General features: G+C 40.4%; 4 non-coding genes and 3 pseudogenes across 4 annotated transcripts; all 7 read left to right on the top strand.

Annotated features, from left to right (window-relative positions):
* The first annotated feature begins 755 nt into the window (after positions 1-755).
* On the top strand, positions 756-848 carry LOC111763450 (small nucleolar RNA SNORD116). The gene has a single exon (XR_002796323.2). It is a non-coding gene; the product is annotated as a small nucleolar RNA SNORD116 (small nucleolar RNA).
* A 2182-nt stretch (positions 849-3030) lies between these two features.
* Positions 3031-3119, top strand: LOC111763454 (small nucleolar RNA SNORD116; annotated as a pseudogene).
* A 3866-nt stretch (positions 3120-6985) lies between these two features.
* LOC111763451 (small nucleolar RNA SNORD116) lies at positions 6986-7072 on the top strand (annotated as a pseudogene).
* Positions 7073-11087: 4015 nt separating this feature from the next.
* Positions 11088-11181, top strand: LOC111763411 (small nucleolar RNA SNORD116). Its single transcript, XR_002796289.2, has one exon. It is a non-coding gene; the product is annotated as a small nucleolar RNA SNORD116 (small nucleolar RNA).
* A 2308-nt stretch (positions 11182-13489) lies between these two features.
* Positions 13490-13582, top strand: LOC111763464 (small nucleolar RNA SNORD116). Its single transcript, XR_002796334.1, has one exon. It is a non-coding gene; the product is annotated as a small nucleolar RNA SNORD116 (small nucleolar RNA).
* Positions 13583-21612: 8030 nt separating this feature from the next.
* On the top strand, positions 21613-21688 carry LOC111763448 (small nucleolar RNA SNORD116; annotated as a pseudogene).
* A 2977-nt stretch (positions 21689-24665) lies between these two features.
* Positions 24666-24759, top strand: LOC111763398 (small nucleolar RNA SNORD116). The gene has a single exon (XR_002796278.1). It is a non-coding gene; the product is annotated as a small nucleolar RNA SNORD116 (small nucleolar RNA).
* Positions 24760-24969: the final 210 nt, after the last annotated feature.

The raw sequence follows: 24969 nt of genomic DNA, 5'->3' as shown, positions 1-24969 counted from the left end.
TCTTCATGCTCAGTTCTAATCTGTTGTTAGGAAGAATGTACATTAATATCAGGTATGCCTTCATGAAGTGCAATATTAGAAAGTTAAAGGGACTGTAGCATATTTTAGCATTCACACTTAAACACACTAGACAGATTGAGGGTTGAAGGCATTTAGTTTTTAGGAGCAATTTTCCAGGATTGAGACCTGAGAATTATATACTAGTAATGTTTTTGTGCAGGTGGAAGCTCCTTAAATATAGCATACCTACCTACACAAATACAGCATATTTTCAGGCATACTTAATTGCATATATGCATACACATACACATGTAAATGGGAGAAGGAAATGAAGTGCTTCCACAGGTAGCACCTGTGGAAGCTTGGCGTTTATTCCTCCCAGTGATCCTTTGTATGTTAAACAAGTGTACATTTGTTTCTTTATACTTAAGGGTGGAGTTGGCAGGAAATGAATGCCATATGGATGGAAAGAAATTTACCATTTGTTTAATACTCTGGGATGCAGGGGAATCCCTGGAAGAGATATGGCCAAATTCTTCAAAAGTCATTGTATTGCTCTTGGTGGCAGGCTTTTTTTTTGCACAAGGCAATGATATTCTGAGATTATGTACACTTACAGGGAATTCTTGTCATAAGACAAATGGCTTGCCGAGGTTCACTCCTTGCATGTCATGACACTTCCCCATGCTCAGTGACTTGGCCCTTGATAAATGTTTAAAGACATGGGCTGTCCTAATGCCCAACCCAGAGTTATAAAATTCCATGATGACACCTAAAATGCATTCCCTGGAAAGATGAACTAAGTGAGAGAGAAATCCCTACGATCTCATTTCACTGAACTGAAATCTAGTACATTGTCCTATTTCAAGAACTATATGATCGAAAGACAGCGTCCATATGTTTTCTGTTATGCTCCTAATTTGCTTAAAAATTTCACTTTTCTCCAGTCCTGCAGGCACTAGTATGATGCACTTTTTCACACATCCATGAATAGGAAAGTTTTTGTTTGAATGGGTGCTCTGTGAGGGCAAGAATCCCAACAAAAACATAGGTTCTGTAAGTTGGTAGATGTGGAGGTGGTAGGAATATTGTGACAGCATTTCATGGAAAGTCATGGCATTTTATTCCTTGACAGATTTCCTGGCTGTGTAGCTGGTATCTAGGAGCACAAAAAGAGTCCGGGGTGTCAGATTTAGAGTCTAAGGCCATGGAATTAGGAATATTTTCGCACATTTTTCATCTGGTGAGGAAATGTAAGTGCCAAGTGTGATTGGGTAGATTGAACTGAAACCAGAAATGTAGATGGTTGGAAACATATTTCAAGAAAAACAGAATCCATTGGAAGGTGTCTTGTTGGCTGGATAAAGAAGAAGCTTGGTTGAGGTGCTCAGGGAATAATGGATGTCATTATGAGTGATTTAATGGCTGGATATCTTCAGATTTTCATAGGGTTTCTATGATTTCTTTAAGTTACGTCTACACAGCAGTGCTTGAAACGCAATGTTGCATGGTCCACGTGTACACTTGTTTTGTTGGATTGTCTTGTATTACTTATGGTGGCTATTTCGTAGAAGTAATCATAACCTTTCTCTCATAGGGACTTGAAGTGAACCATTGGGGCTCCATAGTCAGGCATCAACTTTTTTAGAAACTCTAAGTTAAAAGTCTCTTCTGTAGCTGGTCCCTCTTCACAGTATATTTCCTAAGTGAAGGTGTTTTTTTAAAGCAGTGCACTGATTCTACATCAGGTGACCTTGAGGAAAAATTTGATTCATCCATGCATGTCAGTGACCATAGCTTATGTTCATACACAGGCTCTTGTGGGATAGTTGCCTCATCTTTGTTTTTGTGTGAGGATGTTACTGATGAAAAGTTGGCTGTGTGGCCCTTGCTGTTCTCTCAATATAATGAAGCCCATAGATTGTAAAAATACCAGGTATTTGAGATTACACATTAGCAGTAAGAGACTGAGCAGGCCATCCTGCATACAGATTTACCATCCTGCATAGGTTTTACGGTTGGTCTTGAGGAATGGAACTGACTTCATTGTTCTGAAAAAGTTTCTTTTGGTGTCAGGTGTGGCTTCTTTAGATCTGTGTTGTGGCCTTGTGTCCTGGGAGTGCCCCAGTTCATCCTCAAAAATGTTACTTCCTTGTGGCTCTTGCTTTCTAGCCAAGAGTAGTTCATTTCTGTTTGTGTCCAAAAATACCATTTTAATGTTTAAGTCAAATCCATGCTATGTCCCAGTATGGTCTAATAGTAGGTGTCCTTCCTTATAGGGCAAGGGCTGACAGGGAAAGGAAAGATGTCATATTTTGTCTTATAAACATGGTCAGACTCTACAGATTTATAGTGAAATGCAGTGGTTTTGTGTAGCATGTTCCTGTAGTAGGAATCCAGGACATTGCAGAAAAAGGATTCTTCTGTAGCAAGAAGTATCACGTTAGGCACATGTATTAAAAAATGTGGACATTGAATATACATGCCTCCATGTATTTTTACATAGATACATTCATTCATCATCCATAAGCATATAATATTCACAAATAGAAGAAGGAAATGAGTTGTAGGTGTAGCCTATAAATTAGCGGAATGAGAGGTGTTGTTCTTGGTACCAGTCATTCTTTGTATGTATAGAAAATGTTTGATTTCTCTACATTTCTCATTTGGAGTTGCCAATGAGTGAATGCCCTTTGGGTGGAAAGATTCTGCATTTAGTTAAACATACAGAGATTGAAGGATGTCCCTGAAAATGGTGTGGCCCAGAGTTTTCTGGAAGCCAGCAATTCATTCGTGGCAGTAGCGTTTTGCTAAATGTATGAATATTCTCCTACAGTATACATACACCTACAGGAAATGATCTCTTGTCATGTCACTAACAGCGTGCTGAGATCCAATCCTTTTGTCTCCTGCCTCTTCTCCAAACTCAGTGGTGAATCTGAATATTACAAGGTGCTGAAATCTTTGAGTTTATAGGCTGTCCAAATCTGTCGCCTACAGCTTAAAACTCAAGAATATAGGAATGTGCTTGGATCAGTGATGACACTCACATATGCACTCCTTACTGAAACTGAACAAAATGAGAAATCCCCATCACTTCCTTTTTTAAAATGAGGTACTGCACCTTGTCCCATTACGAGTAACATGTGAGTGATGTGCACTTCCACATGTTCCCTTTTATGCTCATATACAGTTTTTGTAAATTTCTATGTGTAGTTTCCAAGACATTAGAACAATTCAGTCTTACACATGGGCTTGATGAGGAAATTCCTTGATTGAATGGACCCTGCATGAGGGCAGTATTACAAGAAAATACACAAATTCTTTCAACTTGTGGCATAATTTTGTTAGAGAAGTTGTGACACCATAGCTTGAATCTATACAGGTGTTTTACACATTCACATAGCACTCAGCTACCCATCCCGAAGAAACGGAAAGCAGGTCCTTTGGGTCTTGAGTAGAACCTAAGGTCAGGCACTTAGCAATGATTATTTTTTCTTGTTTTATGAGGTAGTTTGTTGACCAATTGTATTAGTTAGGCAAAGGGGTGCTGAGGCAAAGTAGCAGAAATTGGTTGACTTTTATAAAGGGCATATATTTGGGGTAAAAGCTTACAGTTACAAGGTCCAAAAGAGTCCAACTCAAGGCTGCTTTCTCACCCAGGTCATTTGCCACATGTTGAAGCAAGATGGTGGGCGATCTTTGCTTGGTCTCTCCTTCCTTCTTCCTCTTTAGGGCCTAGCTTCTTCTGTAGGCTGGCATATGGCTGGTCTCTCAGGACTTTCTATATCAGTCTGGCATAGGGCTCGTTTCTTTCCAGGCCTTATCAGCCACTCGGCTGCTCTGTGCTCTTCAGCTGCAAACTACCAGGCAAATGGCTCAGCTCTCTCCAGGGGCTGCAGGATCAAAGTTCTCTCCTCTTCCGTGTCTGTGGAGCTCTCGCTTCCTCTCTGTGTGTCTTCTTGAATGAGTGTCCATTTATATAAGCCCACCAAAGGGGCAGGGAAACCTGAGTCACACCCTACTGATGTGGTCGAGTCGTAGCCCTAATCTTTTATCAAGTAAACTTAAAACCTTTGAATTTAATATAGTCAAAGGGTATCACACTAGAAGAAAAGGCCAGTTTACAAACATAATTTTTCTCTTTTTTGGGGATTCATAAGTAATATCAAACTTCCATACCAATAATGATTGGGTTGATTTAATTGGAACCAGGGAGGTAGATTTTTTTTTTTTTTTTTAAGATTTATTTATTATTTATTTAATTTCCCCCCCTCCCCTGGTTGTCTGTTCTTGGTGTCTATTTGCTGCGTCTTGTTTCTTTGTCCGCTTCTGTTGTCGTCAGCGGCACGGGAAGTGTGGGTGGCGCCGTTCCTGGGCAGGCTGCACTTTCTTTTCACGCTGGGCGGCTTTCCTCACGGGGCGCACTCCTTGCGCGTGGGGCTCCCCCACGCGGGGGACACCCCTGCGTGGCACGGCACTCCTTGCGTGCATCAGCACTGCGCATGGCCAGCTCCACATGGGTCGAGGAGGCCTGGGGTTTGAACCGCGGACCTCCCATATGGTAGACGGACGCCCTAACCACTGGGCCAAAGTCCGTTTCCCTGGGGAGGTAGATTTTGAAGCATTCCCAGAATCCAGTATAAAGGTGTCATCCCATATAACTACATTATTGACATCCAAATGAAATGAAAATGCTGTGCAAAATACTGGCTAGATAAAAAAGTAAACAGTGCCCTTGAAATCGTCAGTTCTTGTTACAGATGGTTTCTTGGCTCTTTTATCCACAAGATGCCCTGGGATTTCTATAGATTCCTGTGGGAACGATAGGCTCCACACAGTGGTATCTGGAATGGAGTGTTCTGGTGTCCTTGGGTACAGGCATTTGGCAGTGTGCCTTGGCTTACTTACGGTGTGTATTCCACAGAATTCAGCATGAGGGTTCCCTTCACTGAGTGTTTAAGTGGTCCATTGGCCTCCTTTTCACTCTGACCAAACTTTTAGAGACCCTGGGATAAAGTGGCTTTTCAATCTTGGTGCTTTGAACACTTTGCTTCCTAAGTAGAGGCGTTTGTCCCATCTCACCTGCATGTCTATTCCCAGTGCATTTCAGTGGGAGTTTATTAATCCAGTACTCTATTGCCCAAAACTGTGAAGAACTGACAAAATTGGTAGCAAAAATTGAATGCAGAAATTAAATTCATTCAAGAGTCTGTGTGTGTTCTTACCTTTGTTGTGAATTTCATTGTTAATATTGTGAGTGATACATCTTTCGTGTTTTACGTGAGATCTAGGAATACCTTGCAAAGTAATGCATGAGAGGTTTGCTCCTTTGCATTTTCCACGTAGAAGTCCTGGGGATATGTGGGCAGGCTCCCCTTGGCATATGAGCGCTACGTAGGAATATGGTTTTTATTTTTCACATTGTTTTTTTGTGTGTGCAGGCATGAAGATGTTACTAATGACGAGTTTAGATGTATAATCCTTTTTCAGCATACTTTTTTATACCATTGATGGAAGGTTATTAATATACTACTTTACTGTCCATACTTTGTTCTGGTTGTATATTTGCTTAAATATCACCCTGCTATTAACATTTTGTAACATTAATACATGTGTTCTATTTCAGAGGAGATGTACTGTTAACCAAACTCATTTTTCACCAGCGTGTTTGCTATGTTATACAGTCCAATGTTTCATTTTTTGACTTTCCTTCTCAAGATATACATGAGTTTTAGACTTTCTCTTTCAACCACTATCATATTCTCATATTAGTGCTCCTAATTATAAACACTATGATATATGTTCACCATTTCTATTAATTTCCAAACATTTCCAAACACCTTTTTACCAATTCTGCACAGAAAATAGAATGAGGTTGGAGAATGGAAAGCTGAGGTTTAATCTGTGCAGAATTGATACTTGTCTGATCTTATGTTTATCTGCTGTCAATACATGGCCGCCCTTTTGTTGTGGAACTACTGAATACTTGAGAACTGCCCCATTTCTGGTAAAAGTCCTAGCGTGCATCTTTCTGCATAAAAATTCATTTGATATGGGGCTAACTACTGGTGTAGTGAGGTTTGTTAACTTCACTGTTGTGAACAAGCACGTGTATTAAACGAGGTATAGGTGTGGTAGATGACACCTACTCCCTAGATTAAGGCACTGGAATTGTCTCATTTACCCTCAGACATCATTTTCTAATGCTCACTGCTTTTTACTGAGTTCGTTCATTTCTGCATTACTGATTTTGTTCTAAGTCATTCTTTCAATGTTGAATTATAATCTTTTGTTAGTAGGCATGTACATTAACACCACGTATACTTCCTATAGAGTAGCTGGAAAGGCAAAGTAAGTGTTGCATCCATGTTTGGTCAAAGTAGACAGGATGAGGGTTGAAGGCTTTGATTTTAGGAGCAGGTTTCTCAACTGAAGACCTGAGAATTGTATACCAGGAAAAGATTTTTTGCAGGTGGAAGCACCTTACTATAGCATGCCTGCCTACCTGTACACATATAGCATATTTCCAGCCATATCTGAGTTCTACATTCATATATTACTGATAGAAGGAACTGTAGATGTAGGTTATGCACCTGTGGAAATCTGACGTTTATTCTCTTACCTGTGATCCTGTGCATTGTTCAAGCATGCAGTTTTTGGTCTGCGCACTTCAGGAGAACTTGCGGGAAATCATTGTGGATGACAAGGAAACTCTCTGTTTGTATAATATCTGGAGATGAAAGGGAATATATGGGCAAAATGTGGCCAAGATTCATCAGAAGCCAGTGCATTATTAGTACCTAATGGACTGATATTCTCCCAGGAATAAGTACACTTACAGAGACTTCCTACTTGTCATATCACAAATAGCATAGCCGATGAAATGGGGTTTGATAACCCAGGGTGAAGAAATGTTTAAAGACATCTACTGTATGAATGCCAGTCCTGGAGTTTTAAAACTCCCTTGTCTTTGAGTATGCGTGAGTGGATTATGTCACCCAAAATGCATTCCTTGGAAGCTGAACAAAATGAGAACTCTATACCATCTCATCTCATCTTACTAAGGTGCAGCACTTTGCCTCTTTCCAATGCATGTGTAAGTAAGGTGCAGTTTCCAGGTTTTCCTTTTCATGCTGCCACTTAGTGCTTGAATACTTGCAATTGTCTCCAGCCTTTCAGCCACTAAGAAGATGCACTTTTCACACAGCATGTGTAATAGGATCATTGGTTGGTGCTCTCTGAGGGCAAGCCTCTCTCAAGTTCTGTGTTGGCAGATGTGGAACAAGTGGGGATATTATGACATCGAAGTACAAAAGTTGTAGGCATTTTAGACCTACAGAACCCTTAGATTCTTTGATGTCTAGGAGAAGGAAGGCAGGGTCCATGATTTCAGGATAAGAGGCTAAGACCGCAGAATTAGAACTATTTCTCTAGATTTTTCCATTGTTGAGGAAATGTGAGGGCCAACTGCAAATGGGTGGCTTGAAATGGAACCAGTGATGTGGATGGTTGGAAATCTCTTTCATGCACTCCAGAATCCATTGAAATATGTCATAGCATTTTACTACAATATCAACATCATAATGAAATAAAAATTCTATGGTAATTGTTGTCCAGATTAAGAAGAAAACAGGGAGAGAAATCTCAAGAAACATGGACGCTTTTGCAAGTGGTTAATAAAACAATAGGCTGGGATTTCTTCAGATTTTCAGAGGGTTTATATGCATTCTATGGGTTTCATCATTATAAATAGTTGTGCCTGAAATGGAAAGTTTCATGAGCATGTGGGAAGCATTTGGTTGGATAGTCTTGCTTTACTTCTGGTGTACATTCCACAGTAGTAATCATGAGCTTTCCCTTATTTTAATTTGAAGCTATACATTAGCTCTCCCTGCCCCATTGATAGGGACCAATATATTAGAAACTATAATCTAAAAATCTGCCTATTTTGCCCTTATTTGCAGTATGTTTCTTAAGTGAAGGTATTATTTTTACTAATGTCTATATACATAATTAGCGTTTGAAATGGAGTTCTGTGTTGGCCTAATTCAGGGCATTGATTGTAGTAAACAAGCTTGTGTTTCAAATGAATGTGAGGTAAGTTAGATGGACTTTCTGTTCCATGCTATAAGGTCTTCGGATTCTTTGGTTTTTGACCGAGATTTGATTTTCTGCTGGTTGTTGCTTTCAGACCTACTTATTTCATTTCAATTGTGTCTAAACTCATTACTAAAACATTTAATTAGACTCTATTTTGGGGGGGAATATTTGTTAACATTATGTATCTTCCATAGAACAGTGGCTGAAAGGCAAGAACTGTGTGATGATTTCTGCACCATAATTGACCCAACTAGACAGGTTGAAGTTTGGAGGCATTGATTTTAAGGAGCATGAGTCCAGCTTTGGAATCTGATAATTGCACAACAGGAAACCTACGATCTTGTACAGGACAGGGACCCTTGAGTACTTTAATGTGCCTACCTGAATACGAGCAATATGTTTATGGCCCTATCTATGTATTTTTAAAATGTGCACAACTGGTAGAAGAAGAAAAGTACACACAGGATGGGTACCTGTGGAAATTCTGCATTTGTTATATTCCTCAGCATCCTAAGTATCATATTCAAGTGTGCATTTATTTTCTGTACATTAGCTGGAATTGGTGGGAAATGAATGCCATGTGAAACATAAGGGAATCCCTGGAAGATCTGTGGCCAAGAGTCCTGAGAATCTTGTCATTGCATGAGGGTAGGCACTTTGAACTCTATACCATCTCATCTCATCGAGATGAGGTCCAGCACACTGCAACAATCTTAGGCATATGAATTAGGGGCAGTTTCCCTGTGTTCTCGTTCATGCTGCTGCTCAGTGCTTGAACATTTCAAATGTCTCCAACCCACAGTGACTAGAAAGATGCATTTCTCAAACAGCCCTGAAGAGTAGGTCCTGTGCTCTGATGGGTGTTCTTTGAGGACAAGCCTCCCCACACATACACAGGTTCTGTGCGCTGGTGAATGGGCTGCTGGTGGGGTTATTGTGACATCATTGTATGAAAGGTTCAGACATTTTAGTCCTATAGCGAGACTCCTTAGATGCTATAGTCAAGAGGAAGGCAAGCAGGTGCAAGTAGTCAAGATTATAGTCTCACTCAGGCCATGGAATTAGAAATGTTTTCCCTGTTTTTGTTTTTTTTTTTCTTTTCTTCCTTTGATGGGGAAATGGGCCAACCATGATTGGGTGGATTCAATTGAAACTGGTTATACTGATGGTTGAAAACCTGTTTCAAACCATAGAGGATCCATTGAAAGATGTCCTACCTGGCATTTTACCACTGTATTAACATTGGAATAAAATCAAACTTTTATGAGGCTTGTATGCCACGTAGAGGGAGAAGTGCTCAAGAAATGATGTTTGTCCTTAAAAGGGATTCGATGACTGGAGTTGCTACATTTTCATAGGGTGTCTGTGCTTTCCATGGGTTGCATTGTTATGCATAGCTGAGCCTGGAGTGGAAAGTTCTGGTGTTTGTGTGTGCAAGCATTTTAGTGGATTGTCTTCCTTTACTTCCAGCATATATTACATAATAGTGATCATGACCTTACCTTTATTGGAATTTATCTGTTCACCTCTATGTCAAAACAGTGTGGAATCCACTAATCATGACCCACAAATTAAATCCAGAATTTAAGTTCATCCAAGAGTTATTGTAGGGTAGATTCCTTCTTTTAGTTTTATTGGTAACTTGTTGATTGTGTTGATAATACTTTTCATATGGTACAGGGGACAAATTGTAGCAGCTTCCCAAGAAACTTATAAGAAGTTGACTACTTTGTATTTCCCATATGCAAATTCTGATGAAATTTGATTTGAAACCCTCAACTCATGAGAACCAGTGTTGGGACTATGATTTATACATATGGAGATTTCTAAGCAAGTATTATCAAAGTTGGATGCATGAAAATACCTTTGATCTATCAGGATATTGATGCCCATTGATGGCGAAAATACCATGTACTTGGTAATTGCACCATTTCCAGTAAGAGCCTTATCATGGACCATTCATATAAATATACTGTTTTATTATTTTGACAGTTGGCCCTGTGAGTAGGTGTTGAATGGGTTGTTGTGAACCCCAACATTAGGTGTCTGGGATTAGGTGTGGCATTTTCAGATGAACTTTGCTGCTTAGCCCAGAGTACCAACTCTGCCTCCATTGATACCTGTAATGTAATTTCCTTGTGACTGGTACTTTCTGGGCTAGTGCCGCTTCTTTCTCCTGGATCTAAGATATTACTGAAATGTTGAAGTTAATTTCAGGGTGAGTCACAGTGTAGGTTAGGAGAACGTGTGTTTCTTAGAGCACAGGGCTGATAAGGAAGAGAAATGTGGCCTAAACCCTGTCAAACCCTAGGAACACCAGCAAATTAATGGTAGAAAGCATTCAGTTTCTTAGCAGGCATCCGAATATGGAGTCAAAGGAATTCTGTAGTAAAAGAAGGCTTTTTTCATGGGAGCAGCACATTCAATACTTGTGTTCCAAAATGGCCCCACACAGCAAATACACAAAACACATATAGATCCATGCAGTCATACACACACACACACATATATAATATATCCATAAAAAGAAGATGTAACTGATTTATAGGTATAGTCTCTAAGGGAATAGAATAATAGCTGCTGTGCTGGTGGTCTTTGATAATTTGCTATTTTCTCAATCTTGCATTTGTTTTCTGATCACTTCTCAGATGGCGATGGCCAATGAAGGGATGCCAGTTCGGAGGAAAGAGTCAACATTTATTTTAATAAGTGCAGTTTCATGCGTGTTCCAGAATCTGGTAGGTTCCCCATGGCCATAAGATTTTTTTTGGCTAAATGTACTGCTGGTCTCCTAAGGAATAAATAGGCCTAAAAGAAACTGCTTTTTGTCATGTCAATGATACCATGCCCAGATCCACTCATTGAGTGTCTTGTCTCTTATCCTTAATCAATGGTATGGGTGTGGATACTCAGGGACCAAAATATTTGCCCTCATGACCCCTGTAGCTTGCTGCTTAAAACTTCTAGACTGTAACAACGTGCTTGGATGGATGATGACACCCTAACAAGCATTCCTTGGAAAAGCTGAACAAAATGAGTGAGAAATCCCTACCGTCTCCTCTCATCGAACTGAGGTCCAGCACATTGTCTCTTTCTAATATCATCTATGAATGAGGGACACACACGTTCCAAAGTTTCTATGACCTCCTGTCCCAAGCACTTTTACTGTGGGTGTCCATAGTCTTCCCAGCTCTAGCTTTACGCATTGGTCTTGTGTGAAGATATCCCTTGCCCCTTGGATCCTTGATTAAGTCCATCTTCCCAGCCAGTGGTCACACCAGTGAATAGGTGCTGGAGTATTAGTAACAGAATTTTAATACCATAGCTTGAGTCTGTACAGGCATTTGAGACCTTCATGTAGTTCTCTGCCGCCTAAGTTTAGGGGATAGAGATCAGATCTTTGAGTCATCGAGTAGAGGCTAAGGTCAAGGATTTAGTAGTGATTTCATTTGGTGAGGAATGTTAGTACCAATGGTGTTTGGATTGGATTAATTGGAATTGGTGATGGGAATGCTGACAAACCATCTACAAGCATACCCAGAACCCAGTGAAAAGCTTGTTACTCAACTCTTGACCTCAAAGTGATATGGAGGTGCTAAGGACATTGCTGGCCTCATGAAGTAGAAATCAGGGAAGCTTGTTCTGGAAAGCATTAGATATCTTTAGATGTTGTCTAATGGCTGGATAGTCCTCACATGGCCATAAGATATCTATGTAATTCTATAGGTAAAGGAGATGTATAGAGGCAATTCTAGCATGGAATGGTTAATGTCCACATATATGGGTATCTGGCTCTTTGGCTTTCATTTACGTATGTTGTTTATTCCACAGGATCCTTCTCTTCATAAATAAGTAAGAGATCTCCTGTTTTTACATCACCATGGGCCACAGTTTTAGCCACCTTAGGCTTCTGAATCTTGATAGTCCCTGTCACACTAGGATTCACGTCGAAGAGGATGTGTTTTTTATTTTCAGGAAAGACCCTCTGTCATCACTTGCATCCCCTCTCTCTCATGCAGCCTGGTGGAAGTTTGGTTCACTTGCACAAAGTGCCCCGAAGGAGAGTGCATGTCAAAGTACCAGGCATTAAGCCTGATTTTGAACTCATCCCAGACTCCATGTTGTAGTTGCCTGTTTCCTTTCAACTGTTGTGACTTTTATTGGTGATATGCTTCTTGTAGCCTCAGAAAGCTCTAGCACTGCCTTGCCAAGATAGGCTCAGGAGGTGACTGCTTCATGTGGTTTGGACCCAAGTCCTGGTGATCTTTGTTTTGCCTCCCTTTAGCTTATATGGTGCCCTCTTGGTAATGATTTGTGTTCCAGAAGGTTTCTTTTGTGCTGACCTGAGTGTGATGATGAAAATTTTAATGTGTGATTTTATGTTTCCTTCACTCTCATGACATTGATTCCTATTGTTTATGAAGCTGACAGATATTTGGGGATTTCTCCAATTCCGGTATAAGAGAGTTTTTGCGTGTACACTTGCGAAAGTTGTGTTTTGATGGACAGTTCCTGCTTAGTGGCCTAGTATTGCACAGGTGCTCCAGGTCATCCCTGAAATGTTCTTTTCTGGAGTTTGCTGCTTTCCCACCAAGTCATTTCTGCTTGGTTTGAAGACAATACTACACTGTTGAATTCAAATGTATGATAAGTGAGAATGTAGAGTATTGATGGGTGTGCTTTCCTGGAATGCACAGGCTGAGTATAAAGGGGAATGTAGCATTTATCATTTCCTAATTTTGTCAAACTCAGAGACTTCTGGTTGAAGGCATAGATTTTCTGGAGAAGTTTTCCACAATTGGAATCAATGAATGTAGAGAAAGAATGCTCTTGCCACAGGAGGTAACACCTGCATACCTAAATGTGCACATAAAACATACATTCATAGCTATATATGCCTATAGGATTTCTCACTAATATACATAAAAATAGTTAGGTAAACAGTGGAGTTGCAGCACATAAGCAGTGTAAGATTTGGGATTAACTGTGTTGCATGTGATCCTGTGTACATTTCTGAAGCATGTGTTTGTTTTCCCTGGCCTTCTCTGTTGCAGTTGCTTATGAATGAATGCCATTTTGAGGAGAAGATTCTCTGCTTATCTTCACATCTGTAGATATTTGGGGGTCTCTGGAAGTGCTGAAGACCAGAGCACTCTGGAAGCTGATAGATGGCTTGGCCGTAAGCATTTGGTTTTCCTTACCAAATGTGCAGATATTCTTCATAGGGACAAATAGACCTAAAGGAACGTTGACTTTTGCTGTCACTGAGGTGTGCAGGGGACCATTCACTCCTTGAGCACCTTGCCTTTTCTCCCTGCTCAATGGCCTGACTCTAGAAACTCAAGGGTGCTAAGGAGGGGGCTCACCAGGGTGAATGAAAATGCTTAGATGGATGAATCAACCCAAATATATATTCCTTAGAAAAGCTGAGCTAAATGAGTCAGAATCCCTACTGTCTGCTCTCCTAGCACAGTGCTCCTGCACTTTGACTCAGTTTAAGGAACCTCTGAGTGAGGGACCACACCGTATGCTCCCATCGTGCTCAAATCCATGCTTGTCAATTTGGATGTCTCCAGCCGACTTTGCACTAGAAAGATTCAGTTTTAAACTTGGCCATGAAACTGCAAATGCAATTTTCTAGATTGGATGGGTATGGGTTTGGGAGGGAATGGGTGACACCATAGTGTCAGTCCATGCAGGTCCCTTAATCCTCATATACCCTTAACCCTCCTCTGGGAGAAGTCTGGCAGGTTGTAAGGTCATGATGAGAGTGTAACATAACCAGTTATTCATCTTTTCCTAGGTTCCCTTATGTGGTGAAGTAATTTGTTTTGCCAGTGGTTTTTTTGGTGTGTCTTTATTTATTTAATGTTACATTAAAAAAATATGAGGCCCCCATATACCCCCCACTTCCCTCACCCCACTTCTTCCCCCGTAACAACACCTCCTCCATCATCATGAGACATTCATTGCACTTGGTGAATACATCGCTGAGCACCGCTACACCTCATGGTCAATGGTCCTTAGCCCACACTCTCCCACAGTCCACCCTGTGGGCCATGGGAGGACATACAATGTCTGGTAACTGTCCCTGCAGCACCACCTAGGACAACTCCAACCCCTGAAAATGCCCCCACATCACATCTCTTCCTCCCACTCCCTACCCCCAGCAGCCACCATGGCCACTTTCTCCACACCAATGCCACATTTTTTTTCCATTACTAATCACAATAGTTCATGTATAGAATATTAGTAAATCCACTCTAATCCATACTCTATTCCTCCATCCTGTGGACCTTAGAATGGTTGTGTCCACTCCACATCGATGTCAAGAGGGGGCTTAGATTCCACATGGATGCTGGATGCAATTCTCCTGCTTTCAGTTGTAGGCACTCTTGGCTCTCTGGTGTGGTGTTTGACCTTCTTCACCTCCCTGTTAGCTGAGTGGGGTAAGTCCAAAAAACCAGAGGGTAGGAGTTGTAAGTCTGTTGAGGCTCAGGGCCTGGCTATCACATGGTCAGTCCAGAGATTCAGGTCCCCTGGGTATACACTAAACCCAGCACCAACTACAGATCCTGTAAAAGTAACAGGAGAGGCTTGTGGACAAAGATCACATCTGAGTCCAACTCCATCACACAGAAACACAAACTCCAAAATAGGGCCAACTGGCATGGCACTGAATTCCATCTGCCATGACCATAGAATCTGTGGGTTGCTGTAGCCCTCAGGAGAACCAATACCCAGGGTTGTATCTACTTTATCTGTCTCTGGGACTCTGCTGAGGTGTGCATAAGGGCAACCCCTCTGATAACCTCCCGGCTCTTTTTGGAGACTCGTATCTGTATAAATTCATTTGTCCTTTCCATTTCCCCCTTTTATTCAGGTCAAAAAGCATTTTAACTGCTGATATTATATGTAGACTGAGATACTCTGCTGGTCTGAGTTGACCCTTTTATTCAAGGTCATTTTCTAGTTACATCATCAGCTGGTTCTTGGTAGTAATCCCTTGGCACCAGGGAGGCTCATTCCTGGGAATCATGTTCCATGCTGGGGGGAAGGCAATGCATTTACATGCTGAGTTTGACTTTGAGACTGGCCACATTTGAGCAACACGGAGGCTCTCAGGAGCTAACTCTTAGGCATCCTGCAACTCTAGGCCTTGTTCTTATTTCAGGTGCACAGGCTTACAAGCATAGTCATTAGTATCAAGGGCTCATTGTTGGACCTTCCTTTTTTTTTTGGTCTTTCCCATTGCACTTGAGGGGTTGTTGCTGTTCCTTTAGGGACTGTGATAGAGTTCCCTGGCTAAGAACTCAGCACTCCCTCAGTTGTTGTTTTTAATTGTAACCACTATGAAAATATCCAAACATTTTTTTTTTTAAAGATTTATTTTTATTTATTTAATTCCCCTCCCCTCCCCCGGTTGTCTGTTTTCTGTGTCTTTTTGCTGCGTCTTGTTTCTTTGTCCGCTTCTGTTGTCGTCAGCGGCACTGGAAGTGTGGGCGGCGTCATTCCTCGGCAGGCTGCTCCCTCCTTCGAGCTGGGCGGCTCTCCTTATGGGTGCACTCCTTGCGCGTGGGGCTCCCCTACGCGGGGGACACCCCTGTGTGGCACACGGCACTCCTTGCGCGCATCAGCGCTGTGCATGGGCCAGATCCACATGGGTCAAGGAGGCCCGGGGCTTGAACTGCGGGCCTCCCATGTGGTAGACGGACGCCCTAACCACTGGGCCAAAGTCCGTTTCCCTATCCAAACATTTTTATGTACCCTGGATATATGCCCTGGAGAACTCCCTGCCAACCATGTGTGCCCTGTCAGTGACATCCCACACCAGTATTCCTCCCCTGCCATTGTTTTTTTTTTTTTTAATTTCTTTTTCTTTATTTAAATTGAGATATAATTCATATATAAATTTTCACCATTTTAAAGTATACAGTTCAATGATTTTTAGTATATTCACAAGGTTGTGCCATCATCACCACAGTCAATTTTAGAACATTTTCATCACCCAGAAAAGAAATCCCATAACTTTAGCTATCGCCCCCTAAACCCCTACACACCCCCGCAGCTCTAGGCATTCACTGATCTACTGTCTGTATGGATTTGCCTATTCAAGAATTTTCATATAAATAGAATCATACACTACATGGTCTTTTGTGACTAACTTCTTTTAATACAATATTTTCAATATATGATACATCTATGCTGTAGCATTATTAGTACTTCATTATTTTTTAAAATTTATTAAAGTATATCACTCATACATAAACATACATAAACAATAAGTGTATATAGTAATTGTTGTGAACTTACAAAACAAACATAGTTAACATCATACAGGACTCTCATCCCTCACTCTACCCCCCAATACCTTGCATTACTGTTAAACATTTTTAGCTAATGATTAAGGAGCATTGTCAAAATATTACTACTAACCAAAGTAGTTTCCCCCAACTACCTATTTTTATATCTTTATATCATTTATATATGAATGTACATAAACAGTAAGTATACAGTAAAAGCTGTGAACTTACAGAGCAAACATGCATAACATCATACAGGGGTCCCATACCTCAACCCTCCACCAACACCCTGCGTTGTCATGACACATTTGCTACAAATTATGAAAGAATATTGTCAAAATCTTACTACTAATTATAGTCCTAATATTTGGTGCATTTTCCCCCAACCCACCCTATTATTGTTTTTTAAATACATTTTTATGACAGACATTGTAAACTTATAAAACAGTCATAAAATGTGCAGAATTCCCAAACAATACTCCTCTAACAACATACCACACTATGGTGGAACATTTGTTACAGATAAGATAATATCATCTGATTGTTACCATCTCCATAGTGTACTTTTGGCACACATTTTCCATACTGCCCCATTATTAACACAGTACATCTTTGGCATAGATGCAAGAATATTTTATTATTACTCCTAACCACAATCCATAGGTCACTCCAGTTGTATTTTTCCCATATTATTCCACATTCCCAACACCCTTCGGTAGTGATGTACAGTTGCTCTAATTCACAAAGGATACTCTTGCATCTGTACTACCAACCACAATTCTCATCCATCTCTTGGTTTACCATGCTATTCTGTTCTTAGATTATTCTCTAGCATTTGCCAATTGGCATTGACATACCTAGACTACCATTTTCAGTCACATTCCCATTTATAAACTAGCTTTTTCTCACTCTGTGCTACCAACCACTCATTACATTTCCACACTTTTACAGTAAAGCTAATTAAAACTTCTACATACATTAAACATCAGTAGTCCATCTCAGTCATTCTCTTATCTCCTTTAAGAATCCACCACCCACCACCAGATCTTGAACATATTTTCGTATAATTTCTTCTAGAAGCTTTACGGTTCTTGCTTTCACTTTTAAGTTTTTGATCCATTTTGAGTTAATTTTTGGATATGGTGTGAGATAGGGTCCTCTTTTCTTCTTTTGCATATGGATATCCAGTTTGTTCAGCACGATTTGTTGAATGGACTGTTCTGCCCGAGCTGTGTAGGTTTGACAGACTAGTGAAAAATCACTCACTATACCTGTGAGGGTCTGTTTCTGAACCATCAATTTGGTTCCATTGGTCTATGTGTCTGTCTTTATGCCAGTGCCATGCTGCTTTTACCGCTATAGCAAGGTAGTATGAATTAAAGCCTGTAGTTGAGGGAAACGGACTTTGGCCCAGTGGTTAGGGCGTCCGTCTACCATATGGGAGGTCCGCGGTTCAAACCCCAGGCCTCCTTGACCCGTGTGGAGCTGGCCATGCGCAGTGCTGATGCGCGCAAGGAGTGCCTTGCCACGCAAGGGTGTCCCCCGCGTGGGGGAGCCCCACGCGCAAGGAGTGCGCCTGTGAGGAAAGCCGCCCAGCGTGAAAAGAAAGTGCAGCCTGCCCAGGAATGGCGCCGCCCACACTTCCTGTGCCGCTGACTGACAACAGAAGCGGACAAAGAAACAAAAGCAGACAAAGAAACAAGACGCAACAAATAGACACCAAGAACAGACAACCAGGGGAGGGAGGGAAATTAAATAAATAAATCTTTAAAAAAAAAAAAAAAAAAAAGCCTGTACTTTTTTTTGAGAATTCACTTTTCCTTTTTAAATGTTTCTGACTATTCAGGACCCCTTACCCTTCTGAATAACTTTGATAATTGTGTTTTCTATTTTTAAAAAATACTGGTGGAATTTTTATCAGAATTGCATTGAGTTTGTATATAGATTTGAGTAGAATTGACATCTTAATGATATTTAGTCTTCCAATCCGTGAGCATGAAATGTTCTTCCAGTTATTTCGGACTTTTTAAATTTAACATTGAGTTGCAGTTTTCTGAATACAAGTGCTTTACATTATTGGTTAACTTTATTCCTGATTATTTGAGTTTTATCTGTTATATATGTATACTTTTCATTATTGAACCTCTTTATAGAACAAAACTTCTTCAAAAATGAAGCCCAATATAGTGCCAGGTTCCATTAATTGTAAAATGGAATATAGTGATGAGTTTAAAGGTTAGATATAGAATACATATTAATTTAGAAAAATTAAGGTAAAAATGAATTGGGGTATCAAAAAATTTAAAAATGCAAAAGCTTTGTTTTTGATGTTTTGCCATCCATCACTGCAGTAAGTGTTGCCCTGTATGCAAATTGGCAAGGCAACTTCTTCCGTCTTTTCCTCAGTGTCTATGTCCTTTCTTTTTCTTTTCTTTTTTTCCCTAATTATTAAGCTTATCTTCATAAAAGTTTTATATCACAATAATTTATATATACAATATACAGTATGCCCACATATCTAACATAAAACCCTTTCCCTTCCACAGCAATAATCTTTTTACATGTTCATACTATATTTACTGAAACTGATGTACAGATATTGAGACAATAGCTTTCAAACAAGGTAACATTTAGGTTTACATTGTGGTTTATATTTTGGACTATACAATTTTCTAAAATTTTAATTATCTTATGTTTTACATTATGATTTACATTTTAGCCTAACAGCCCCTATATATTTTTGGTGTAATTTAACATGTCTTACATCCATCCTTGCATAATCTTGTGGAACACTTCTATTGCCCACACAGTTACGTTGATTCCATCTATTCAATACCTCTTTCCCCCTCCCCTCAAGGCCCACAGTGACTGTCAATCTTCATTGCTTGAAGGGCCATGTTCAGAGATACTTGCAACAGTGTTGAGGGCTTGACATGCTCAACTGCCCTAATGCATTGGGAGCCACCATTTCTCTCGAGAGATACAATTCCCTCTATTTGAGAACATCAGTCCTCCCTAGGATGTGGGTATACCTTCACTCTCATTATATGGGTCTCTATCCAATGATATAACCCACTATGGCAAAATGAGTACTCACACACTCCCTAGAAGCCTGTCCTGTATCGCCAGTGGTTCTGGGTTAATGAATTGGAATTAGGGATTCGGATGTTTTCAAAACTCTTGCAAGCATTTCCCAGTATCTTAAAATTTGTCCTATCTTGTATCTTGAGGAGTGACATCAAATGAAAATGCTCTGGTAGTTGTTTGGCCAGATGGAGAAGAAACTGGCAGTAGTTTATGAAAAGATGAGATTTGTTACAGATGGTTTATTGGCTTGATTCTCCACTAGATATCAGAGGTTTCCTATGGGTTTCTATGGGGATTTTGGTTCTATGGGATTTTGGTTTCCACTCAGTGGTGTCTAGAATGGCATGTTCATTGTGTCCTTGGGATGAGCATTTTGGTCAATCTCCTTGGTTTATTTAAGGTGTTTATTCCATAGAATTCACCCTGAGTTTTCCCTCCAGTGGATGTGGAAGTGATCCAGGTCCAGATCCTTTGGCTCTCCATTTGTTTCCATGCAGCTTTTAGAATCCTGTGACCAAAAGGGTTTCTGAGTGTGGGATCTTGAACACTTTGTTTCCCATTTAATGGTGTTTCTCAAGAAATGCTCCCATTTCTCCTGCCTCTCTCTTGGGCCTGTGCCCTTGAATAGAGGTTTGATTTCTTTTAATTCTCTCTTGCCTATAGCTGTGCATAATAGAAATTTATGGAACTGTGACTTGAAGGCAGGTTTTCAGTTCATCTAAGAGTTTCTGTATGGAGTTGCCTTGTGGTGGTTATTGCTGTTGCCTTATCACGGTTGATCTTGTTGATGACGTATTTCATGTGGTTTATGTTCTGAAGAGTAATATGTCGCCCACATATCTGTGAAGGTGGATGCCTTTGTATTTTCTATACACAAGACAGCAGTCTGTGACTTGTCTCCCCCTCAGCTCATGGTAACACATGCAGGTATTTGTGTTTGGGTTCATATGTTACGGTACTTGCGTATAGACATGAAGATGTTATAGATGAAGAGTTTAGGTGTGTTACGTTTCCTTGAGTTCACTGCATAGAAAAACTTTTGTTTTGAAAAAGGGAAATATTTGGGATTTCCCTGTTTCAGTAAGGGATATAACATGCACCATTGCGCATACATATTTACCGTTTGAAATAGGGTTCTGTATTGTTTAGTTAAGGGCATTTTATTCCCGTTGTTGCGCATATGCTCATGTCTCATATGAAGTGTAAGGTCTGTTGGGTGGAATTCCTGTTTTGTTGTCTCAAATCCTGGGATTTCACATCCTGTTCCTGACATTTGATTTTCTGCTGGTCATTGCTTTCATTTCCATTAGCGGCCAAAGTCATTCGTACAACATTTAATCCTAACGTACTATTAGGAAGAATGTCTGATAACTAAGGTTGTACCTTAATATACAGCAGAGGAGAAAAGGCAAGGGCTGTACATCATGTTTCCCCATACATTCTTGGTCGAACTATAGAGAGATTAAGATTTGGAGACACTGAATTCTAGAAACATGATACCAGTTTTTGCATCTGATAATTGTGCACCAAGGATGGGCTTAGGCCCTTAGAAGAACCTTCAGTGTTACATGTCTACTTGTACAAATGCAACATATCTAAGTTTATATCAAAGGATAAACTTAAGTGCATAGCTGGTGGAAGGAAATGAAATGTAGATGCATGAAGGGAAACTCAAAATTCTGTGTTTACTTAGGTCCTCTTCATCCTGATTATTGTAGTCATGTTTGCATTTGTTTTCTGTACAATTCTTAGGTGGAATTCACAGGGAATGAATGCTGTGTGAAGGGAAAGCAATTCACCATGTGTTTACTGTCCTGAGACGAAAAGAAATCCTTGGAATATCTGTGGTCAAGAGTCTTGAGAATCTTGGACACATCTCATAGCAGTAGGAATTTCTCTTTTTCCCCTAACCTACTGACAGACTCCAAGAATAGGTCTGCCTCCAGGGACCTCTTACCTTCCATATCACAAATGGCATGCAGATATTCAATCCTTTAGTGTCTCTCGTCTTCTTTATGATCAATGACTTGGCATGGATAATCCCATGTGAGCAAATGTTTAAAGACATCTGCTGTACAAATGCCATACCCGGAGTTTTAAAATTCGGCAGTCTATGCCTGGATCAAAGCATTCCTTGGAAGCTGAAGAAATTGAGTGAGAACTCTATACCGTCTCACCTCATCAAGCTGAGGTCCAGCCCATTGCCTCTTTCCTACACATATGTAAGTGAGGGGCACTTTCCATGTGTTCCCTTTCACACTCCCACTCAGTGAGGAATCTTTCACATGTCTCCAGCCCTCGGTCACTAGAAAGATGAGGTTTTCCCTCGGCATGAATACACGGTCCCTTTTGATGGGGGTTCTCTGAGGGCAAAGCCCCCCACATGCATACAGGATCTGTGCCCTGGTGGGTGTGGAGCTGGCGGCTGTTTTGTGACATCATTGTATGGAAGGTGCAGGCTGCTGAAGGCTAGGAGAAAGAAAGCAGGTCCAAGGTGTTGGGATTAGTGTGTTACTAAAGCCATGAAATTAGGAATATTCTCTAGGTTTTATTTTTCATTTTGTGAGGAAATGTGAGTGCCAACCTTGATGGGGAAAATTGAATGGAAGTAGTATTATGGATGGTTGAAATCCTTTTTGAAGTCCTCCAGAATCCATTGAAGGGGTCATAGGATTTTCTTTCAGATTTGATAGCGCAAGGAAATCACTCTTCTGTTGGGTTGTAGGTTAGAAAAGAAAAACCAGGGAAGAGTGCCCAGGAAATGATGTATGTCAACGTTAGTGGTTCAACAGCTGTGGTTTCTGTAGATTTTACTAGGATTTCTAAGCTATGGGTTGCATTTTCATACCTAGTTTTGCCTGGAATGGAATGTTCTAATGTCTATGTGTGCAAGAATTTCAAAGAATTGTCTTCCTTTGCTCCCAGCCTATATTCCTGAGAAATAAACATGACATTTCCCATATTGGAACTGCAACGATCCATTGGCCCTCCATTGCAATATGCCAATAATTTAGACTCTCTAATCTAAAAGTCTGGTGTGCCTCTTGCCACAGTTCATGGTAGGTTTTCTAAAGGAAGGTGCTTTTTAATAAAGGGCCATTTGATGCATATCTCTTTATCAAATGCACTTCAAGAAGATGTTTGATTGTTCCATGCAACTCTGTTCCATATCTGTCCACTAATCACTTACCCCCACAAATGAAATTCAGAATTTAACTTCATTTAAGAGTAGCTGAGGCATATTTGCCTTGTTTTTGTTTTATTGGTATCTTATCATTGTTGAGTCTGTTCACTATACTTTTTACTTGACAAAGGGGCAAATAGTACTTCTGAAAATATTGATGAGAAGTTGTCTCTTTTGTATTTTCAGTAGGCAAGTCTTGATGACACTTGGATTGACACCTTCAACTCATGATAACTCAATTTGGTTATGATTTGTTTTTATACATTTGGAGTTTTCTATAAAAAGAATGTGGAAGAGAGTTACTAATGTTGGTTTCATGAGTGTACCTTTGATCTATTGCCAGGATAGTGAAGCTCATGGTTTGAGAATACCTAGGTACTTGCAAATTGACCTTTTTCCATAAAGACCCTTATCACAGACCATTCATACAAATTTACCCTAATTTGCCCCTGTGAGGATTTCTTGACTGGATTGTTGAGAAATAGCCCATGTCCAGGAACAGGTGTGGAGTCTTAAGATGGGACTCTCTACTCCTTGGCCAAATATCCCAGCTGTGTATCCACTGATCCAGGAAACATTATTTCCTTCTGATCAAGTGCTGTTCATTTCTCATGGATCCAAAGGGTTTTCTGAAATGTTGAATTATTTCCAGTGTGAGTCAATGTAGATTATTAGAAGATGTGTTACATGCAGTGTGTCAGTGATAGGGGAGGGCAGTGAGGAGATGCGTCATCGACATGTGGTTACAACTGACAAAGTGATGGTAGAAGACATTATTCAGTTTATTATAAATTATCTGAATACGGAGTCAGAGGAATTGTACAGTCAAAAGAAGACTTTTATCATAAGGGAGAGCACTTTTAATGTACATATTCCAAATGGCCCCACACAGCAAACATGCAAGTATGCATACATACATGCCATCGTTCATACATATGTATATAAAACATCCATAAAGATAAGGTGTAAATGATTTGTAGGTGTGTTGTATTAGTCAGCCAGAGGGGTGCTGATGCAAAATACCAGAAATTAGTTGGTTTTTACAGAGGGTATTTATTTGGGGTAGGAGCTTACAGATACCAGACCATAAAGCATGTTACTTCCCTCACCAAAGTCTATTCTCACATGTTGGAGCGAGATAGCTGCTGACATCTGTGAGGGTTCAGACTTCCTGGGTTCCTCCCTTCCAGGGTCTTGCTTCTCTCTGGGTTCAGGGTTCCTTTCTTCCCAGGTCTTGCTTCTCTTTCCCCTGTGTGCTTACTTTCTGGGGCTCCAGCTTAAGTCTTCAGCATCAAACTCCAACATCAGAACTCCAACATCAAAAACCCTTGCATCAAAAGCTCCAACTCTGTCCTTTGCCATACCTTTTATCTGTGAGTCCTCACCCACCAGGGTCCCCTTGATGCCCTAATGTGTGGCCCAATCAAAGCCCTAATCATAACTCAATCACACCCAGTAATAGACCAGATTACAAACATAATCTAATATCTATTTTTGGAATTCATAACCATATCAAACTGCTACAGGTGTTATTTTAGGCAGTGAAAAAAGAATGTTGTCCTGATTGCCTTTGATCATTTGTCCTTTTCTTGACTGCATTTCTTTTATGCTAACTTCTCAGGTAAGATGCCATCAGATGGGAGCCATTTGGGTGAAAAGAGTCTACATTTCCTTTAACAGCTGAAAGTACATGAATGTCCCTAGAAGCAATATGGCCTTGAGTCTCCTGGAACCTGGTAGGTGGCTCATGGCAGTAAGATATTTTTTTGGGTAATGTATTGCTATATCCTATGGAATACATAGATCTAAAAGAAATTTTTTTTTTTTTCATGTCAAAGTACCATACCTAAGTCCACTCATTGAGTGTTTTGGGTCTTATCCATAATCAACGGTACGGTTGTCAATATTCAGAGGATTGACATATTTGCATCCGTGACCTCTGTACCCAAGCCTGCTGCTTAAAACTTCTAGACTGTAACAATGTGATTGGATCGATGATGACATCCTAATTAGCATTCCTTGGAAAAGCTGAACAAAATGAGTGAGAAATCCCTACTGTCTCCTCTCATCAAACTGAGGTCCAGTACGTTGTCTCTTACTAAGTTACTACATGAGTGAGAGACACACATGTTCCAAAGGTCCTATGTCCTCCTCTGGCCTGGGCTTTTTCACAGGGGGTATCTACAGTCTTCTGGGCAGTGAAGAGATTCAGTTTTACACTTAACACAAGTGAAGATATCCTTTGCCTCTTGGATCCTTGATTAGGTCCATCTTCCTAGTCAATAGTCATAC

This window comes from Dasypus novemcinctus, chromosome 3, assembly GCF_030445035.2.
Source record: "Dasypus novemcinctus isolate mDasNov1 chromosome 3, mDasNov1.1.hap2, whole genome shotgun sequence".
In the NCBI taxonomy this organism is placed as follows: Eukaryota; Metazoa; Chordata; class Mammalia; order Cingulata; family Dasypodidae; genus Dasypus; species Dasypus novemcinctus.
This window is presented reverse-complemented; position numbering and strand designations above follow the sequence as displayed.